Here is a 21387-nt window from a genome sequence, read left to right on the forward strand (position 1 = left end):
GACCTGAGAATCGCCCTGATTGAGCTCAATGCATAAGTCCATCCCGGGGCAAAAGCAGCGATGCTGGCGTTCTGGGGATGGTGAATTACTGATCAAGAAAGGGGGTTTTCGAGGTCTCGTCCCTTACCTGTGAACAGTGCGGTGTAAGTCCTCTCTAAAGTCTCTGAGGGGTATTTAGATCTGGAGGTAACAGACGCCCTTGGCTGAATGAGTGTAGGAATGCACAGGTTTTTCAAGTGAAAGCATCCCCTTACTGTATGAGCTGTTACCTCACACACGACAAAAGTAAAAGAGACCGAACATGTGTGCTAACTGATGGTTTGAGAAAGTGGTGGAAGGGTCTGTTTATATATCGGAAAAGTGTAAATTGACGGAAAAGAAGGAGAAAAATATGGGAAAAGCTGAGTTTGTCAGAGGGAGTTTGGGGCGAAGACGCCTGTAAAGAAAGCATATGAGTATTGATTGGCAAAAGCACAAGCATGTAGCTTCCACCCTGGTGCACGGCCGGCACCAGTGGTGGCAGATACATAAGAAAAAAAAAAGAAATTGGGATGTGACTTCTTAAAAGTGTGTTTATGGGAAAAACAAAAACCCAAAAGAAAAGATACTTTACTCGCTACGAAAGAGTATGAACAAAAGCGAAAAGAGGCAGTGCAGGAGAATCAGAAACTAAAGGAAGAATTAGTTCCTGGTCGCACTGCACTAGTTAATGTGTTACAGCCGTCAACTAAATTATATCCTGCTCTCCCATAGGGGAACAGACAGGCAGGAAATAAAAATAATTGGGATCAATTCTCACAGTGACTATATGGAGAGGGGGGGACTGGGTGGGATGACACCTGGAACGAGTGTGATAGAGACGGAACAAGGACTCCCTTCTTAAAGGGAGGGCGCCCGCAGACCTGTACTCTCACCCTAAGTGGGAAAGGACTTGATGTAGCGGGGGCTGGCGCTGTTGATGACAGCGTCACTCTAACTGTCTCGCACCCTGTCGAGGGGGTCCGCACTCGCACCTACCTTCCCTGATTCCCCCATACGATCAAATCCAAAACCGGAAGATATTGACCGGTGGGCTAAAGTACCGCACCTGAAATTAGAAATGCAGCGAACCTGGAGTGCGCTTCAGGAATTAAAAGGATTAATGTAGAAGTAAAACAAGAATACAGCACATTGTAGTACGAAGAGAAAAATATATTCTCGATGTGTATGTGTGTTTTATGAATTTGTGTGCGGGCATGTATGTGTGTAACTGTGAGTTTTGGTATACTAAATGACGGTGTGAGTGTGTTTAGCCAGCGGGACTGGCTAGAGACGTAACTAAAGAGACTTGACGAAAATCAACTTAAGGAGATTGGAAAATATAAGAGCGTCTGAAACGTATAAGTACAGGACAGGTGGACGTAAAAATAGTTAAACAGTTTTTGTATTTTTATACAATTATTTGCAATAGTGGAAACAATTTGGTTTTATTCGAATGTCTCAAAACCAGACATGCTGAAATGCTGTAGGTTTAGAATCGAGACTGGGGAGAATAACGTCTTGTGAGAAGATCTGTTTACCTAATGATTAGATCCTGTAAATCCCTTGTAGCCTCCCTAAGTCTGTCCCAGTCCAGTGGTTAAAAATGTACTGTTAATGGAGTGTTGGTTTCTCTGTTAGGGGATACTGGAGCACTACTGTCATGCTTGTTTCACTCCTCTGTTCAACAGTGTGCTATAGATTAATGTATATGGGAAGACGGCAGGAGGCCACAGGAGTATTGGGACAGCAAGTTGAGTAACAGATTTTAATGGGTGGTTTTATTCCGGATCTATTGGGGTGGAATATTATGCATTACAAAGAATGACTATCCAGAACAGGGTATCACGTGGCTTCAACTGACTGTGATCACTCAGTATGTTGATGGTATTCTGAGTGCTTCCCCTGATGAGGAAACCCACAAGTCTGAGTTGCTTCAGCTTTAGAGTGTCTAATAGAAGCAGTTATGATAAGGCCCTTTTGTGTCTAGCATTGTGAAATTTTAACAGGGCCTGGGTGCAATGTTTTTACGGGGTGAGCACAGCTCTTAACAGATCTGCTTAAGGGGGGAGTGCAGTACAAGGACAAGATTGCCTTGTTTCCCGCAGCAAAAGCCGCCTGTAATAATTTGAAACAAGCTCTCTTACAGGTGCTGAGACTGGGGTTTCCTCAGATTGATCAACTATTCCTTTGTATTATTGCAAGTTGCTGACAGAGGCCACCCAAGGAGCCCGCGAGCAGGTCCTGGAGGCGTGGGGACCACCACCTGAAGGAGGGGACAACCTAATCCCAGGAGAGTGGGTGTGGATCAGGAAATTTCCTTCACAGGTTCTCCAGCCCAGGTGGGATGGACCCTACCAGATCCTGTTGACAACCGAGTCTGCGGTTCGAGTGGAAGGAAAAGATCGTTGGATCCACGCGTCACACTGCCGACGAGCCTCATCCCCAGTTGCAGACTCAGAATGAAATCATTTCTGTTAATAACGATAATTGTTGCTGTAGGACTATGTTCTGCAGGGATTAATGATCATCTCTCCCACAAAGGAGAACATGGAATTAATTCCTTTTTAGGCCTCTCCTATCTGACAGCTAAGAAAACCAACCAAAGTGCCTGCAGGGTGTGTGCCGCATTAACCAAATATGTACTGGGAGGACTTCCCATGGGGGCCATTCCTTGGCGTCTTGAGGAAGTCATGGGCATGATCATTTGGAGGGATAATTTAGGAGATTTTAATATAACAAACTATGGGGGTTGCCATAACACGACTTTAACCTGCACAACATTACAATATCTACAGGAGCGAGGCTTAGAGCCCACGAGTTTCACAGGCTCTTACGCTCCTAAATATAACAGAAGCCACCATAAATATAAATACACCACCATACCTGACTCTAAATAAGGAACGTGAGGGAAACATATGTTTTCAGCATGCTAATGGTCTGCACTTGGTTGGATGGAGTCGTTGCAACCTTATCATCGCTGCAAATATATCCACCTCTACCTTTCAAATTCCAGGATGGGATCGGCACACCCCACAATTCGGTATAAGCTTCTTATTTTCAGAGCCATGGGGAGCGCCAAACAGAACATATTTCATTTGTGGAAAACGAGCCTTTTAACTTTACAAAATGACAACAATTAAAAATACACAAGATATACACAATGAAAATACACAGCAGAGGAGACAGTAGATGGGGTTACTGAAATCAGTTGTGTCAGGATAGGTAGTTTTAACACACTCCCTTGTGTTCTAATTAGTCTAGTAATTGTGAGAAACTCCCTAGAGTAAACTAGTGTGAGTTCGAAGATGGCTGACCTACGAACAAACTACTAAATAATCCTTCAAGTACAAAGTTAAGTTAAACACAGTCCTTGTGTTACGTTCAACTATGTTTAAGATGTAAATATAAACAAACCCAAAAGGCAACAAGTTTGAGCAAAGGGGTATAAACAGAGCCAGGTAAGCAAAGGCCCTTCTAAACAAGAAGGTTTTAAGCTCTTTGAAAGAAGGAATCTTGATTCCTTGTGATTGGAGGTAATAATAATAATTATAATAATTGCTTACACTTATATAGCGCTTTTCTGGACACTCCACTTTACAGGTAAGGGGGACTCCCCTCCACCACGACCACCTGGATGATGCGACGGCAGCCATAGTGGGCCAGAACGCTCACCACACATTAGCTATTAGTGGGGAGGCAGAGAAATGAAGCCAATTCATAGAGGGGGGATTATTAGGAGGCCATGATTGGTAAGGGCCAATGGGAAATTTGGCCAGGACACCAGGGTTACACCCCTACTCTTTTCAAGAAACGCCCGGGGATTTTTAATGACCACAGAAAGCCAGGACCTCGGTTTTATGTCTCATCCGAAGGACGGCGCCTGTTTACAGTATAGTGTCCCCATCACTTTCCTGAGGCATTAGGACCCACATAGACTGCATGGTGAGCACCCCCTGCTGGCCCCACTAACACCTCTTCCAGCAGCAACCTTAGTTTTTCCCAGGAGGTCTCCCATCCAGGTACTGACCAGGCTCACACCTACTTAGCTTCAGTGGGTTGCCAGTTGTGAGTTGCAGGGTGATATGGCTGCTAGTGACCTCAACGGGCATAGGGATGGCTACACACAGTGCCATGGAGGCCAAGGCTTCGGTGCTCGCAATGACGATGGCAGCCGCATCCTGGATTTCATGGAGACACACGACCTCACTGTGGCCAGCACCTTTTTTAAGAAGAAACCGGTGCACTTGATCACCTACACATCTGGCGGGCGAGCAACCCAAATCGACTTTTGGCTACTCCAGCGGTGAGACCTCAAGTTGCCGACCAATGTGAAGGTGATCCCGTCAGTCAACATTGCCCCTTAGCACCGCCTCCTTGTGTAGCGGCAATGCTTGTTAATAAGACAGAATTAAGTGTTGCTGTGCTTTCCCAAATGAGGCCCCATCTCTCTCTTCATCTCTGTGGTGCAGCCACAGAGAAACTATTCATGCAGGCTGATTTAAGGTGTTTACTTCTGATAAGGGACAGCTCCCAAATGGGGATGCACTTAGCTAAGCCTGGCTATCATGATCAATGGTCATCCATTGGCGCCTAAAAGTCTACAAGATTCCAAGGGAGAGCCTCATCCAAGTGGTTTACAACCTCAAGGTCAGAGGGCATGGTTACTCATCATCAACCAATCAGGAACTGGTATGGCCGAGTAACCCACGTGGGTCTCTGATGCCCATGAAACTTTCAGCCAATGAACGAGCTGAAGTTCCTCCAGGTAAAAACAGGCAACACAGAGAGCCTGGAGAGAAATTCTAAAGACTATTCTAAGGAGAATTCCAGGGGTGCAAGACAAATCCAGGGCAGGACGGCCCAGGAGCAGAAGGCTCCCAAGGGCAGGTCATTCTCGCAGCGCGCCTCCTGACCATCCTGAGACTCAGCCCGGACAACCACGGAACGGCCAGTGTGTCTGAGTGCCAGAACTTTCCTTTGTTCTAAGAGTCTAGAGCAGAGGTTGCCAGAGAGTAACCAGAGGATCCACCCGAGGTTAGCACCAGCAGCAGGCCTCGTGAACAAGTCGGAACTGTGGACAGCTGAATCAGTATTCAGAACTAACGCTTTATCAGGAACGAACCGGTCTTCTTCCTGACCTGCTGGGACCCACAGTCATCTTTTCTCCTGTGCACAAACTAACTGGTTCCAGCCAAAACTAACTAGCCAGTTTTCAGAGAGCATCAGCAGCGCACAGTCACAAGCAGCACAGCACAGCCTGACATGGAGCCAGAGAGCGCGGATTGGACAGCAACCAGCCTGCAACTGCTTTTTTGTGCCTCCAGGAGATCTGAATCCCCAGAGATTGGATGAGTATTCAACTTCACTGCATTACAGCTCGAGAAATCAATTGTTATCCCAACCAGTTGATATCAATTTAATTCCTAAGAGTTATGTACTTGTTTTGAGTATCTAATGTAGAAGTTATAACCAAGTCCATTTACGAAATGGTCTAAATGAATGATATACCGAAATTATGTCCTCTTGATATATGTAACTCTTCGTAACTGACTGAATATATATACCTTTTGTATTCTGATAACCCTCACGATAAGATCTGTTAGGTTTACATGCATATTTAATGTATTAATAAATGTATTCTTGTGTATCAGTACCTGTGTGTGTGCGTTGAGTTATATCGCATGGTTGGATTCTAAGGCCATTAAAAGAATCAGTTTCGTGATTTACTTCTACAATTAATAATTGTCCCAGTAAATGCCCAAACCCCTACAGAACTGGTGCCTCGTGAGAGCACACAACATTGGTTTCAGTTACCTTCTAAATGCCAGCCAGACCACCACTGCTGCTGTTGTGCCCTTTTAGAATGCCCCTCACCTAGATTGCTGCAGTAAAATACTTGGGTGGATCGATGCCCTTTCTTAAAAGCGAATGACTTGGTGATTTTTGATGATCTGAGACCTTGTGTTTCAAAATGGGGTCACGCTTGTCTTGACTGCTTAGATAAAATGACCAAAGAACGTAAAAGCTGCTCAGAGACACAAGAAAGATTATAAACGAGAAGGCTAGTGGGCCCAACAAGTTGTGGGTTAAAATCCCAACTAGACCACTGCTGTTGTGCCCTCTTAGAATGCACATCACCCAGATTTCTCCAGTAAAATGCTTGGCTGGGCCAATGAGCTGTCTTAAAAGTGAACTAGTTGGAGATTTTTGATGATCATAATTGCACATTCAGCCTCTTCTTGAATAGACCTGTCTTAAACACCACAGCTGTGACAGCTTGTTCCATGCACCTACATTTCTGTGTGTAAAGAGTTACTTCCTGGTCTTGATGCTATAAACATTCTTTCTAGTCTGTGGTGGCTCAAGCCAAGGCTTTGTCCAGGGCCTCTCCTAGGAGTGAGAATTGGAGACACCTGGCTTAACTGCCTGGACAGTGCCCTGTATGACTGGAATGCCACTAGAAATCATGTGATAGGTCCAGTGAGCAGGGAACTAGGACACTGCCCAGGGCCCTTAGGCCACCAGGGGGCCCCCTCATTGTGCAACACAACATCTTTCTAATCAACAAGTTCTAAAGTGAGCAAAAAAAGTCCCTATAGTGGCTTCTGTTGTTGCTGTGACTTATCCTAAAAAATGGCAAATCATAATAATGATCGTAATGCTTCCGAAGCACAGAAAAAAAGAGTGGGATAAGTGATCACAAAATAGAGGTACACTCAAAGTATTATAATAATGTATAATATGCATGATAATGTAATAATTTCATTCTGTTTTGTGTTTGTCAGATCCATGTAATTAGCAAGCCATTTCAAGTCCCAGTCAATGCTGAGGGACAATCTTTTTTCCAGTTATATAATGTAAGTTGTTTATACTGTTGACTTGTATTAATTTTAAACTGTATTATAGCATATTAAATATTGAACTAATTAAAAAGGAGGTATATTTTACAGAAGCAAATTGCTCAGTTGTATATATAAAAAAGAGTTTATTATTATACCATAGCTTGTGAACATAATGTGCTTCTTTCAGGTTTACTGTATTTAATCCTCTTACTTAATTAGTGTGGACTGTAGTTCAAAACATGTTAACTGACAGCAATTTTTAGTGTAAAAATACTTAGCACTTCAAAAACAGAATTGCCTTGCATGAGCACTATGCAATATGTTCATTAAAATGCTTATTAAATCTTAAACGAAAGACCTCACTAAAATGCACACTGAATATCAAAAAGCCATGTTACAAAGGGTAAGAAGAGGTACAGTACAGAGCAGAACTGTTTAATTATAATTAGACTCTGGGCTCATGTTTGGATTTTTTTTTACTGTACCAGGTGCCAGCAATGGTTTATTGCTTCTATTTTCACACAAAAGGGGCAGGGTAATTAAAACTGTTAGCCAACCTTTTAAACTTCTTCTAATGGAGAGAGAATGAACGCTGGATGTGCGTTTCTTTCTGCACATCCACGGCATGTGGATGTGCAGGATGCCGTTGAAGGATAAGGCCATGCTTGCCCTGAGCCTGTGGAGAGCGTCCAGGCAAGCCAGCCAGGAGCCCAGTGCTGTCACTGCCCAGCTAGTGAGGACTCAGCTCATGTCTTGTTTCCACAGCACTGCTGCTGGTGTTCAAGCCCTCAGGATATATTCACAAGCCATCAGGCTCTGAAGACCATCAGCAGCGAAAACACGTTTTTTTTACGTTTTTTTACATTTTGTGTGAAACGTAAAAGTGCAGAAGAAAAATAAAGAAAGGAGGCTGATGAGCCAACGCAGGATGAATAGTTTACAAAATGAAAAGAATACATAAGGAAGAGAGACAAAAACGAACAAGACAGAAAGGGGAAAATGAGAACCGCCGTCTCGTAGTACAGGGAAGCAGGAAAAACAAGCTTTTGTTTAGAGAGCTGCGACCGCTCGCATAGAGATTGGAGCTCTAATGACAGAGCAACGATAGTGCAATTCAAAGAAACTAAACAGGGCATCTAATTAACAAGATGATGAAAAAGGTTTGGTTTAATTGAAGGGCATCCTGATCGAGTTGTAGTGATGGGTATGGGGCCTGGGGCGGATGCTGCCGTTGCCAGGGGCAACAGGAGGATGCAAATTGTGCCCTGCTGGATGTGACAATGTGTGAACCAGTGCAGTGACGGTTCAGGAGTTTGTGTGCTATTAAACTGTTTGATAATAAGCACTACCAGAAAGATGGTGTTAATGAATAAAACATGTTAGTAACAGCTCAGGTACATGAAACAGTATTTTGCTCCCTTAAACATTGAAAATATTTTAGAACTTATCTCCTTCCCACCAGCAGTTCTTCATTGCAAAGTACTGACGCAGGCTAAACCGATGGTGTACTATATAAATTACCAGTTGCGTTCTGTGAATTTCTATTATATTAATCACAACACACTTAGATCTAAAAAGTGTTTTATTTAGAGCCAGAATAACATACTGTAGCTGTCAGATTTCCTGCTTAATATGTAGATTTGCACGATAATGGATATTTGCACATATTGCAATTCTACCAAAACAGAAACATGCATGTTTTAAAAGGTTTCGAAATTTATTTACATGAAGAAATGGGGGGAAAATGCCAAACAGGGCAATAGGCAAAGTTATAAAATGTAATACAATCTCTCCATTAAGTGCATGATCAAGGTTGCTGAGTCACCAGACAAGCAGATTTGCTTCTCAGTCTGAAGCCAGAGTTGCAATGGGAAATATACTGAGCTGTTTCCAGTGTGTGTCCTGTCATTGTACACTATGGGACTGTCAGAGAAACACAGAAGAGAAAGCTGATGAATGCTGAGTTGATAACAGAAGAGGAAGGAGCAAGAACTTCTATCAACCAAAACTCAGAGACAAGAGAAGCAAAGCTTTCAGTGCCAGCAAGAGAGAACACAGACCCTACAGTGTCTCGGACAGAACTACAGAACAGGCCTGGGCCACTTAGGAATCTGGACTAGAGAGCAACTCCATCCCCACTGAGCTCACACAGCACAGAGACGAACAGGAGAAAACTCCAACAGAAGATAATCAGCAAAAACACAAACAAGCAGTCTTGGCCAACAATGACAATAACTTCAAAGGAGGAGAAAGAATGAAAGAGTTGGAGGACAGGGATGAGGAAAGGACTCCTAAAGAAAATAAGGACATGGGAAACAAGGAGAAAGAGGGAGAACCTACAGATAACAATGAAACACCAAAGGACGAAAATAAGCAACATGGTGAAAATGGTGCCAGGGGTGAGGATGAGATTGAAAAAAACAAAGAAAGAGCCAGTAGACAAAATGTTGTTTGCAACACAATTGACAAAGGTGAGGAAATACAGGAGATGTAGAGCAGGGCACAAAAAGAGGAAAAAGACATTGGTGCCAGCAGAAAGAAATGCTGATGTTTTTTTTAAATAATGACAAAGGTGAGAGCAGAGTGTCATAAGATAGCGAGGAAGTGACACCTCACAGCACTGAACCCCTCTTGTTGCCCGAATCACAGAAACAGAGAACACTCTGCCCTACTGGAGCTTCACAGAGCCCTGTTCCTGCCACACTGCTCCTTCACCAACAGGAGAATGATATGGAGAGACAGACGACAGGAACGGAGAAGCAGGAAGTTAGAAATGAGTCTGAATGTATTGACAGTAGCCAGGAGAAATAAGCAAAAGATGCAGGACAAATATGTGCTACAGCAAACACACTCAGAGTAGAAGATATGACAAAGGATGGGATGGGAAGACAAATGTAGAGCAAACATAAATTCAGCAGTGTGCAGACCAGACACAGGAAGAAGGATTCCAAGTCCCTGTGAAGCCACTGCTGTTCTGCAGCAGGACAAAGGGAAAAAGAAAGAGACGGCACCAAAGGCAGGAGGGAGAAATATCAGTGATGACTCAGTATCCCCACAGACCTCCAAGGTGAGGTCAAGTACCCCAGACAGAGGCAGACAGAGTCCTTCACTTTCCTCTGAGCCCCAGACATAACAGAGGAGAAGGAGCACTCAAAGCACGAAGGAAAAGAGAGATTTAGTGGCAGAAATGCCAGCAGCTCTCCCACCTGACAAAACACCTGTCGATGTGGAACAAGATGGCTGGTCAAACGTACTCAAGTTGAGCTGCTCCTGCTTCCCCAGAGCCCAGCCAGCACCGCAGGGGAAGGATCAGGATCAGAAAAAAAAGAGAAACTTAGTGGAAGTAGGGGCTGCACCTCCCCCATCATAGAGAACACCAAATAATTCCTGCACCATGGAGACGCAGTTCAATTACCCTGCTGAGACAGAGGGATAAAGGAAAAGAGGGAGAAATAAAACTGACAAGGAGGAGAAAGTGTTGCAGAAACAAATGAGCAGAGCAGCTACTGTACGTTGACACCTGAGTTCATCAAACTGACAACAGGCTTCCACACTGGGGCTGGAGAGGTCCTCTGACCTCACAGCCTGGGCTAAGGAGCAAGGGAGCTGGGGAGCACGTGTCTTCGTCCCCAGAAAGCCACTCCAATGCAGCTCACAGGGGGATATTGACAAACAGGAGCGCAGAGACTTTCAGGAAGCAAGAGGTCACGTCTCCTGTGAGGCAACAGTCTTCAACTCAGGGGCAGCAGCAAAGTTCAGACACAGAGTGGGTCCCCACTGGTGGGTTCATTCCAACATTTGTTTTCTGGAACAGTCAGATGAGGGGCAGAGGGCGGAGATGGTCCTCCTGCCCTGTCCAGGTCACACCCTGCTCCCAGGCTCTCCCTTGCACCCACACAGACAGGGAAACAGAACACAGGCAGTCAGGGAGTGACCACGGACCATGGCCCACGAGACCAGCAGACAGGAGATCTAGTGCAGGATCAGTAGGTGTGCAAGTAGGAAACAGTGGAACTCAATACATCCATAACCAGACAGGCGAAGCCATGACCCGTCAAGGCATTAAACAGCAGAGAGCAGAAGCCTACCTGACCTCCTGTGACGCACTGAAACGACAGTCTGGCCCCGGTGGGAAGAAAACTCACGAGTGAAACTCCCGCCCAAATTGCAACGGGGGGGGACTCATTGAAATGTTAACTTTCAAATTATTTTAGAGGTGGTAGATACTGATCTAAACTATGAAGAAACACATACAGTTATTAGGTAAACAGTAAATGCAACCCTAGTGTAGATTCTTAAGGAGGGAATAAAATCTTACTGATCCTAAACTTCAAGGTGCCAGAAATATAGATATTAATGACATTTAATACATGGCATTTTTTAAAAGGGATTCTGATTTTTCCTATTCAACCAATGCAATCTGTATCCTACGGATCATAAACTTCAATTTTATTTATGTCAGTCAACATTATCTTGTCATGTAGCTATAGCTACACAGGTATAGTACACTGTGCAATTGATTATCTTTATAATTATTTAGTGCAATGATTTTGTATTAAACATTGTATAGATGAAAATAAAACAGCTTCATTACTTTAAACATACACTATACTCCGCCCTTCATACAGTGTGAATTCATTTCTGGTCTCATCTGAGGTATTTTTGCATTGGAAGAGAATTCAGGTAAAGTGTGCTTTCTTCTGAAGCAGCCTACAGGATACTGTACACAGTATCTCCTGTTGAGTCCTATGTTTCTCCAGCACACAATGCAGTGCTTCCCGGTGTACCCAGCTCAGGAGAACAGCCTATGCCGTTATATATGGAGACATCAGTTCAGGCAGCGTCACCCAATCATGGCACGGGTATATCTAATAATTCCATCCACGTGGATGAATTTGTTTGGCCCTCACTGATATTGTGTTTTAATGTCCTGCCTTGCTTAAATTTCTCTTCTACTTTATTTTCTTAAGTCATTTTTGCTTGCAGTTATATCACCCTGCAGCTCTCAACTGGCTACCCACTGAAGCTCAGCAGGGTTGAGCACTTATAGCTGTTCATAACGGATCCATCATTACTTTTATCTCTAAATCCCACACAACTGATCCTAATGCTTATCATTATTCTGTTTTATATTTGCTAAAAATTGCAAGATTTCATTTTGACTAAACCCCAGTCAAAAGTAGATCCATACAAATTCTGCAGCGTTGGATATTGAGACCATCATTAAACCAGCCAAGCTCACTGTAGCTTCTAAATGTGTTTAGTGAACAACATAACAGGTTGTACATACACTGACGTAAGTATTGCTATTTCTTAAGTACGAGAACAGTATCTCGTAATTACAAGATAACAAATTATTTTTGTGTTGAATTAAGTGTCCTTCTTTCAGTTGGGTAAGCTTGATTAGCATGAAACAGCACATGGTCATTGTTATGATTTCTCTGTTTTTATCAAAACCCTCAACTCATTCACTTGTGGTTATTTTGGGAACATTTTGACATGTTTCTATTAACTACATTGCTGTTGATATTGTAGCAATAGACAGAATGAAACACTTGGAGTTTGTAATGTAGGGCACTCTGAATGAGTTAAAGATTGATGCAGGACAAATAAATGATTTCCCTCAAGCTATACTGTAGTGGCAGTACAGTAGCAGTTTGAAATTATTCATTGTAGTTAATAAATCATTTAGCTTTGTACATATTTTGATATTAAGAAATATCAACAAATTCAGTATAGTGTCCATAATATTTGCTATTTTAGTTTTTCAAAGAAAATTCATCCCAACAGCTGGGTTTGAACCCCTGACCTTTCACATGTAAGGCACATGCCTAAGCCCCAGACCTACACACTGCTTAACACCATCAGCATGTTGCAGATGTTTACAAAGAAAGTGTATTACCATGCTAAATTGAGCTATATTTATATAATTATATTGTTATTAATTTACATGATTCCATATTATATTCCATATTAATCAAATTCTAAAAAGTATGTGTGTTTTTACTGTTATAACGAGCGCAAATATTCATAGAAAGGTTAAAACATTATAACGTTTTATGAAGTATATAAACTTATTATAGTCAGAAGGAGTAAAAACGTTTCCAAAATAAACACAATATGTAACCGAATACAATACTTTAATGCTTAAAATGTTTAGGAAAAAAGTGGATTACTGGTGTGTATTTTTTATTTAAACTACCAATACCAACCATATACAGTTTACATAATATATTTATGTTCCTAAATTAATATTGTTTATGACCTTCAGACATGTTATGCTCCTCTTCTTTTTAGGCTCAGCTACTAAAATTTCCCTTTTGTTGTAAAATTCCATATTAATATTCAATATTAAGTGGATTTAAACATGTACAGTAAAGAGATTAAATGAAGCAACCAATTACACACGTACATCGCCTGTCGGTCATTTTGGCCAGCCAATCACATACTGTGGTATAATGTGCTAAACTGCAGATAATTTCACGCAGTATGGGGTTTTACCATGCATTTTGAATGGGTGCATCTGTATCTAGTGCTTCTGTTTCTACTAGATTATCTATATAAAAATCCTTTATTATACTGTACATAGATTACAAGACAAGGGTGTTCTCTTCCCCCCTCTTCTTTTTAATCTTAATGACATCCAGGGAGTCAGTCCTAATGGCAAATATAAAATATTTTTTTTATGAGGACAACAATTTAATGACACTAACAAATCCTAAATCTCGAGAGCTTCTTGTTCCAGATCACCCAAAAAGACCAGACTGGAGCTACTGTAAGTACAGTACTGAACAGAGCTTGCTATTCTCTGTTTTCTAGGGAAGTCTGTTTTCCTGTGTAAAGAATCCTTTGGTTAATAAATGGCCTCTCCTGGCTGGTGAGTGCATTTTTAAAATGGAGAGATTCAGCAGGTTCCCTTCATTTAGTGGCATTTGGGTTTACAGTGAAAGATTTAACCTCAGGTTGTATTCTGGTTAGTTTAGAAGACTTATCTTTTATTTTGGGATATTGTAGACATTATAAAAATTCTTGATAACTTTAGGCCTCTGAGACACATTATTTGAAAGTTTGTACATACAATAGTATAACTTGTGTGAGGTATGTTTATACTGTGTGTGCGTTAGTGTGTGCATTGTCATTATTAATAAATATTTGTTAATCCCAGTGTGCCTGAATTATTACTCTTTTCACCAAAGCTGTCCCGGAGAACAAAGAGCTCATGTGCCACTAACTATACCAACAACTCTGGTGTATTTTTGGCCACAATGTTTTACAAGTCTGGGGATTATGATTATTTATTTCATTTATTGATTAATCTGCTTGGTCATTTCCTGATATTTTGATTTTTTCATTTTCACAACTCCCTATTTGTAACTGTATTAGCCCCTCTCTGTAAGTACACTGTTCACGTACTGTGATATAATAAAAATGTTTTATAATATACTGTATGGTTGATGTCTGTTATGCAATAATATATTTAATTTAATGTTTACTTGTACTATTTTTATGTTTCTAGAAGTTCCCCTGATGAAAGACACATTTCGGATTTAAGTGTTATTGTGTTATATAAATGTAAAACATTATTTGTGCAAACTAATGTGCACAAAACCAATGTGATTGCTTTGTTTTATTTATCCCAATAATATCATTATCAGGCTTCCTCATTCACTGCTACTTTATTAAAAAATTACATTGAGAAAGCATTGTATATGACATTTAAAAATAATAATTTGATAAATGTCAAAATAAGATTGCAGATACAAAACTAACGCTAATGCTTTGATATTCTTAGACATATTTGCATTTTACTGAGTGTCAAATACTGATAAATGTGAATGTAAAACATACAGTAGAGGCAAATCTATACAGTATGTCAGCAGACATCTCAACATTTCTACCAAATACTGTTTCCAGGGAGAGCAGAGTACAATATAACTTTCATCCACAGTGAGCTTGTAGCCAAAAAATACAGTATTTATACACTTTTCATTGGAACAATGATGGTAAAGATTAGGATTAGAGCTCTGTACTGTATAAGAGTTAAACTTTTTTCCCATTGCAACTATAAAGCCACTCACTAGTATTACACAACAACAGTACCTTGTTTTATTTATTTTTTAATTGAGTAAGTCATTAATTTTATGATTTTATGACAAGCCTGTTCATATTAATGATACAATAGTTTCCTGATCCTCTTGAAAAGAAATAGCTTTCAGTTTCTCGTTGTCTTCTCTCAAAGCACTTATGAGTGTTGCAATATCTTCCTGACAGAGAAGATGGTATTTTTCCATGCCCAAGATTTCACACAGATTCAGAGAGATGTCCTGTAGAATGTTAATCACCACATCAAAGATGATGACATACTCAGTCTGTTTCACCAACACCTGGGCTTTCCCTGACAATGCGTTGAGCATGTGTGTGGCATTCCTCAAGTCTTGCTGGACAGTCACCACGTATGAGATCTTAGAGGAAATGTCTTGAATGTCATTCTGAATTTGTCTTAAGCATGCATCAGTGTTGCTGAGCTCCTCTCTCTTCTTTTCAACCATTTGCTCATATTCCTCTACTCTACTAAGAGATGTGGTGACATTTTCCTCAGATGTCCTCAAAGCCATTTCAACAGTGTTGGCAGCCTCTGTGGCATTGTTTAAGTCCGTTTGATAGACACCAATCAGAGTAGCTCCTGAAAAATGAAAAAAGGAAAAAAAAACAATAGTGTATTATTTTGTGTCCAGGAAAGACCAATAAGAATTGATATTTTCATATTTTATTCTCATCCTTGTGTGAAAGCACATTCACCAGAAACCTCTGGGGGAATAACCTTCTTCTTTCAGTCACCTGACCAGTTGCTGGAAGATAATTGGCCAGGAGAAATTTAAAAGTGGGAAGTGGAGGCTTTCTGGGTAAGTCAATGGAATTATGTCTGCCATCTGGAGAATAGAAGGCCTATTGGCTCCACTCAACATAGAGAAAAGGACTGACTGACCACCAAAGGGAGACTGAGACTGTGTAAATATTGTTTTGAAGCCAGTAAGTGGCTTAGCTGCTTGGCTATGATAGTCAGAGACTTTATGCTTCTGACTACACTTTTCAATGAAGGTTTCGTTTTGGTATTTGGTTGTGGCTGCTTTTTTCTTTATTTCACTGTAGTGTAAATAAAGAACACTAGTATTTTTTAACCTTAATGCTGTAACAAACTTCTGATTTCAAGTAACTTTGGGGTCAACTACCAAAATATGAAGATACTGTATACATATGTACAGTATAATGTGGATACGTATATATGTTGATTCAGTGGTAGAAGCAATTTTGGCACTTCTGTCTACCAAATGTTATTATTACTATACACTACATGTCCCCTTTCAGCACTTACCTATTATAGTCCCAATAATAGGAATAAACATCAGTCCAATTCCAGTGTTTCTAATAGCTTCATCATGCTGCATTCTGGCTTTAATGTCATTAACAATCTGCTGTTTGGACTGAAAATTACTTTTTGCTGACTGCAGTTCATTTCTGTGTCTCTCCAATATTTCAGTGTTGGCTGTGAGCTGGTCTTTCAGGTTGGCCAATTCTGTTTTCTTGCTAACACATTCTCGTTGCAGCCTGCCCTTCTCCATTGTCAGCTCCTCACAGTGCTTGTCCACCTTTTCCACTTTGCATGTTGCAGCTTTATCTGATCGTTCCAGCCATTCCTTTGCTGCCAGAATCAGTTTCCTAATGTCTGCATGTTCCTGCTCCATGTGATTTCTGTCCACAACCAGGAGAATCGCAAAGAGATTCTGCAGTGAGAGGACACCTTCCTTCATGGATGATATAACAGCCTCAACAAATTCCTCCAAGTCTTCGTTACAGATGACAGCGAGTGTCTCTACAGTTGACACTGACATGATTTCTCTACAGAAGAGAAGATTCAAGTATTAGAGTTCAATAAAACAGCTATTACTACAGATTTAAGTTCAATATTGTGAAACATGCAGATGCAGCCATTATGAAGGAATGGTACAACCCCGTATCGCGCGAAATTATCTACAGTTCACCACGTTGTACCGCAGTACGTGATTGACTAGCCAGAATGAACGACAGGGGTCTCATGATGTATTGGTTGTTAGTGAAACAATATAATCATTTAATCTCTTTACTGTGCATGTTTTAATCCACTTAATATTGAATATTAATATGGAATTTTACAACTAAAGGGAAATATATGTAGCTGAGCACAAACAAAAGAGGAGCACAACATGTTTGAAGGTCATGTTCCCATAATTTAGGAACATAAACATTATGTAAACTGTATATGTCTGGTTTTGGTAGTTTAAATAAAAATAAATATACAACCGTATTCACTTTCTTCCTAAACATTTTAAAGTCTTTCATTTGGTTACATGCTGTGGTTAGTTTGCAAAAGTTTTTATGTGATCCTGACTATATTAAGTTTATATCATTCATAAAAAGTTATAATGTTTTAACCTCTTCTATGGATATTTGCGCTCGTTATCATAGTAAAAAAACGCATACTTTTTAGACTTTGATTAATACTTTGATTAACATGGAATCGTGTATCTAAAGAATTTAATAACGGTATTAATTTAAGGATCTAAATCTATTTATCTTTATAGCTGGTAGTATTACTGTAATCCACTTTCTTTGTAAACATGTTTTATTTTTAATTTGACTCATTCACGCATGTTAAAGTATTATGTACACTATATTAACATTTTTTTGTATATATATATTATAACATATTCACTGTTAAGTTATATTAATAATGAAATAAAAAACGTGAATACTGTTAACTCTTCAACCGGTTGCTACTCAGCAAGTTAAAAGACAAACGATTCCAATTACTGGATTTACAAACTGAAACACACAAAGATTGCTATTTACAGATTACAGATCGAATTCATACTGGAATCTTAATATTATAGTTTTGAGCATGTTTAAATATAGTATTTGCATGTATTGTATGTTTTTACTTCTGTTACCAGTTAATGTTATCATCTATTAATGAATGTGATATTTTTTCTTCTTTCCTTGCCTTATTTTTAGATACTATCTTAATATGTCAGTTTTCAATTACTTTTTATTAAGACAAACCATTGATTTGCTCCATCAGGTATCTTAAGAAGTGTACAGTATATTTATTTAAAGTGGCAAATTGCCTCTTCAGATTAATTACACCCATACCTCTTTTTATGAATGTCATCTATATTTCATATCACACATGGCTTGTACTACTCCACAGGCTCTCTGCTAGCTCTCACCCATACTAGTTAGTGGAATATGAGGTGTACACTCGATATGAAATGAGTTGCATGACACCTTCCTCTTTACTCTCTACATTTACTGGAGCTTTCTAAAATTTCCTTTGTATTGCTTCTTCATAGTTTGAAGTCAGCTTTCATTATTTCAAATTTGGGTAACAATTCATGTTTCAAAGCATTGAATTTTCATAAAAGAACATTTGTAACAATAGGTATAGGTCTATTAAACTTATGATTCGCGAAAGGTAGGGGTGTCAGCTAACTGCCGCAACTTTTTGTGCACAACTTACTGAAGTTTAATTTTTGTATTTTTCACACTGTTAGTGGAGTGAAATACTGTAGATGTTAACTTGGTTGGTTTATGATACATGCTGCTTGCAGGCTGTGAAGCCTAACTATAGGTAACTATAAAAATCAAGGAAACAACAACATGAAGTGTATTAATAAGGTGTAGGGCCACAATGTGACACCAGAACAGCTTCAATGTGCCTTGACATACATTCTACAAAGATCTAGAACTCTGCTGGAGGGATGTGACAGTTATTCAGCATGATTTTGTAATTATTGTGATTATTGGCATTTATCTTGTCCTCTTGTCCCCTGGGGGGATTGAGTGGCCCTTAACCATGTCTGGAAAAAGCACCCCACATAATACCAGAGCCACCAGAATCCTTTACCATGGAAAACAAGCACTTAGGCCTGTTGACTACTTTTGGAGTAATCTTTTAAGTAATTCATTGTTTATCCTTTAAGATTTATTTTTAGATTTAAGAATTATTGTTAGGTGTAGATAAACACTTCATATCCCTGACATAATTAAATAATACAAGATTGTTCACAGATTGCAACATATAAAAAAACTTTTATTGCTTATTTTCCCATATGCATAATGGCATTAACTTTCACTATTTGTTTTTGTATTGCAGCTGCAACAGTCACAGATTTTTGCACAGGGACTATTCTAGCCACCTCTACAATAACCTCAATTACCTCTACAATACCTCTACAATACCAGTAAAAGAGTTGGTGCACAGTTCCAATAGTTCATTAGATACAGTAAGTTAAGTAAAATAGTTTCCAAGGAAAAACTACAATAACAACTCAAATTGACTCACAAAGTGTTGGGTATGTATTTTACTAACAATCAGTGCATTTCTCAAATTAAAAAAAAATGTTTTCTCTGACAATTGAATTGTTGTTGCTTACCTTTGTTAACACTGTTAAGATCTGTGAGTAGTGTAATCTGTAGATTGTTCTCGTGCTTCTGTGGGCTCCTGGCTGAGAGTTCAGTTCCCAGTAATACACACAATACTGATACAAAGCTGCAGAGCTTTTATCTTAGAGAGATGCACTTTCACTTTCAATTTCCTTTAACAGGACCTGTGTATTAACTTACATACAGTATTCCATATACACTTTTAAGTTACCTAAAAACATGTCTTAAGTTGTATTATGTAATTGTAAACTTAATACAATTAGATTTGTATTTATTACTGCACATTTAATCCAATTTATAAAGCAGGGAATGATTTCTAGCTAAGGGCTGCTACTGTACTTTACTATTTTTACATTAATGAACATTGATGTCTTGTGCGGCAGCATACATTTTACTTAAACGTCCTTGAGACTTCTCCTTTTTAAATATACAGAATATTCTATCTATGGGGGGAAACTTAACTTTGAGAAACATTAAGATAAGAGTAATTAAAATACAGTATGTTTTGAATCTGAAATATAGCCCATGTTAAAGGTTTACAAGGTCAGGAAAGCAGACCATAAAAAACTGTAGATTGTAAAGAAGTGTAGAAAAGGACAGGATGAATACTGCATGATTCAGTAAGTAAGTGATGGCAACAGCTTAACGATATTCTGTTTGAATCACAGAACAGTAATCAAGAATATATATAGTTTTATAGATAAAAAGAAGACCAATGTACAGTGTAAAAGTACAGTAACACAGAACTCTTGCTCAGTAATGAATTGCTATAATCTGTCTATCACTATCAGGCAGTTTGAACACATGCTTGATATGTTTGCTTTTATATGAGCAGGTCTGAGTTGCATATTGTATCTCTACATTATTTAAACTGTATGTTCTGTTTCCCTATCTGTACTGTTTTTTACAGCATCTGAGTGTTCCTAACTCTATCGAAATTTGATATCCTTTTGAGTTTCCTTCCCAAGAATGGAATGGAATATAGAATTCCTTCCCCTCTAATGTCCCCCAAAACAGGCAGAAGACACACAAAAAAATGGAATAGCAAAATACTCATTATGCTGAACAGTCTCTAAGCATGAAAAATAGTGTAAAGTCAGCCCTACAAGGTTTCATCTGCATAACAGACTGGGTGTAGAAAGGAGACTGGAATTTTTATAGTTGTTCTCGCAATAGATTTACAGTAGATGTATGTAAGAGGTGTATTATCTACAGAGGCAGCTATTCAAAATGCATGGATAAACCCATACCGCATGCAACTACACACAAGAAACTGTATTGTACCACGGTACGTGATTGGCTGGCCAAAATGATCGAAAGGGGCACTAATTGGTCATTAGTGAAAAGATTTAATCATTTAATCTCTTTACTGTGCATGTTTTAAACCGCTTAGTATTGAATATTTATATGGAATTTTACAACTAAAGGGAAATTTTAGTAGCTGCGTGTAAAAAGAAGAGGAGCATAATGCGTCTGATGGTCATAAACTATATTAATTTACGAACATAAACATATTATGTAAACTTTAAACTGTAAACCATATTAAGTTTATATGCTTTGTAAAAATGTTTTAACCTTTTCTGCAAATACACTCGTTATTGCAGTAGACAAAAGCATACTTTTCACAATTTGATTAATAGGGAATATAATGTGGAATCGCATATCTAAAGAAATTAATAACAATAAAGTTATATTCATGTACTGTAGCTCAACTAGTAGTATAATACACTTTCTATGTGTGCTTCAGTTTCAGTGCTACCCATGTGATTATGTCTGTGGTGTGATGGCTTAAGTGTGTGACTTATAAGCCTTAGGTCATAGTCTGTTGCCATGATTTTTCTCTTAACAAATAAACACTTCTTTGAAAAACTAAAATAGCTAATGGTATGGAGACTACTGTATATTGACAAGTTTTATATTTCTAAGTATCACAGCATGTTCAAAGCTAAGTCATTTATTTATAACAACGATTAATTTGAAGCTGTGCCAACTGTCATTATTACTGATAATAAATATTATCGACACTATATTGAATTTGTTTGTC

At 39.3% G+C, this 21387-nt stretch overlaps 1 long non-coding RNA gene across 1 annotated transcript; it reads right to left on the minus strand.

Annotated features, from left to right (window-relative positions):
• Positions 1–14631: 14631 nt before the first annotated feature.
• On the minus strand, positions 14632–19423 carry LOC138223985 (uncharacterized). Its single transcript, XR_011182377.1, has 3 exons — positions 19334–19423; positions 16237–16760; positions 14632–15546 (listed from the first exon to the last, which is right to left on the minus strand). It is a non-coding gene; the product is annotated as an uncharacterized lncRNA (long non-coding RNA).
• Between the last annotated feature and the right edge of the window lie 1964 nt (positions 19424–21387).

The sequence above is a fragment of the Lepisosteus oculatus genome, chromosome 18 (genome assembly GCF_040954835.1).
Source record: "Lepisosteus oculatus isolate fLepOcu1 chromosome 18, fLepOcu1.hap2, whole genome shotgun sequence".
In the NCBI taxonomy this organism is placed as follows: domain Eukaryota; kingdom Metazoa; phylum Chordata; class Actinopteri; order Semionotiformes; family Lepisosteidae; genus Lepisosteus; species Lepisosteus oculatus.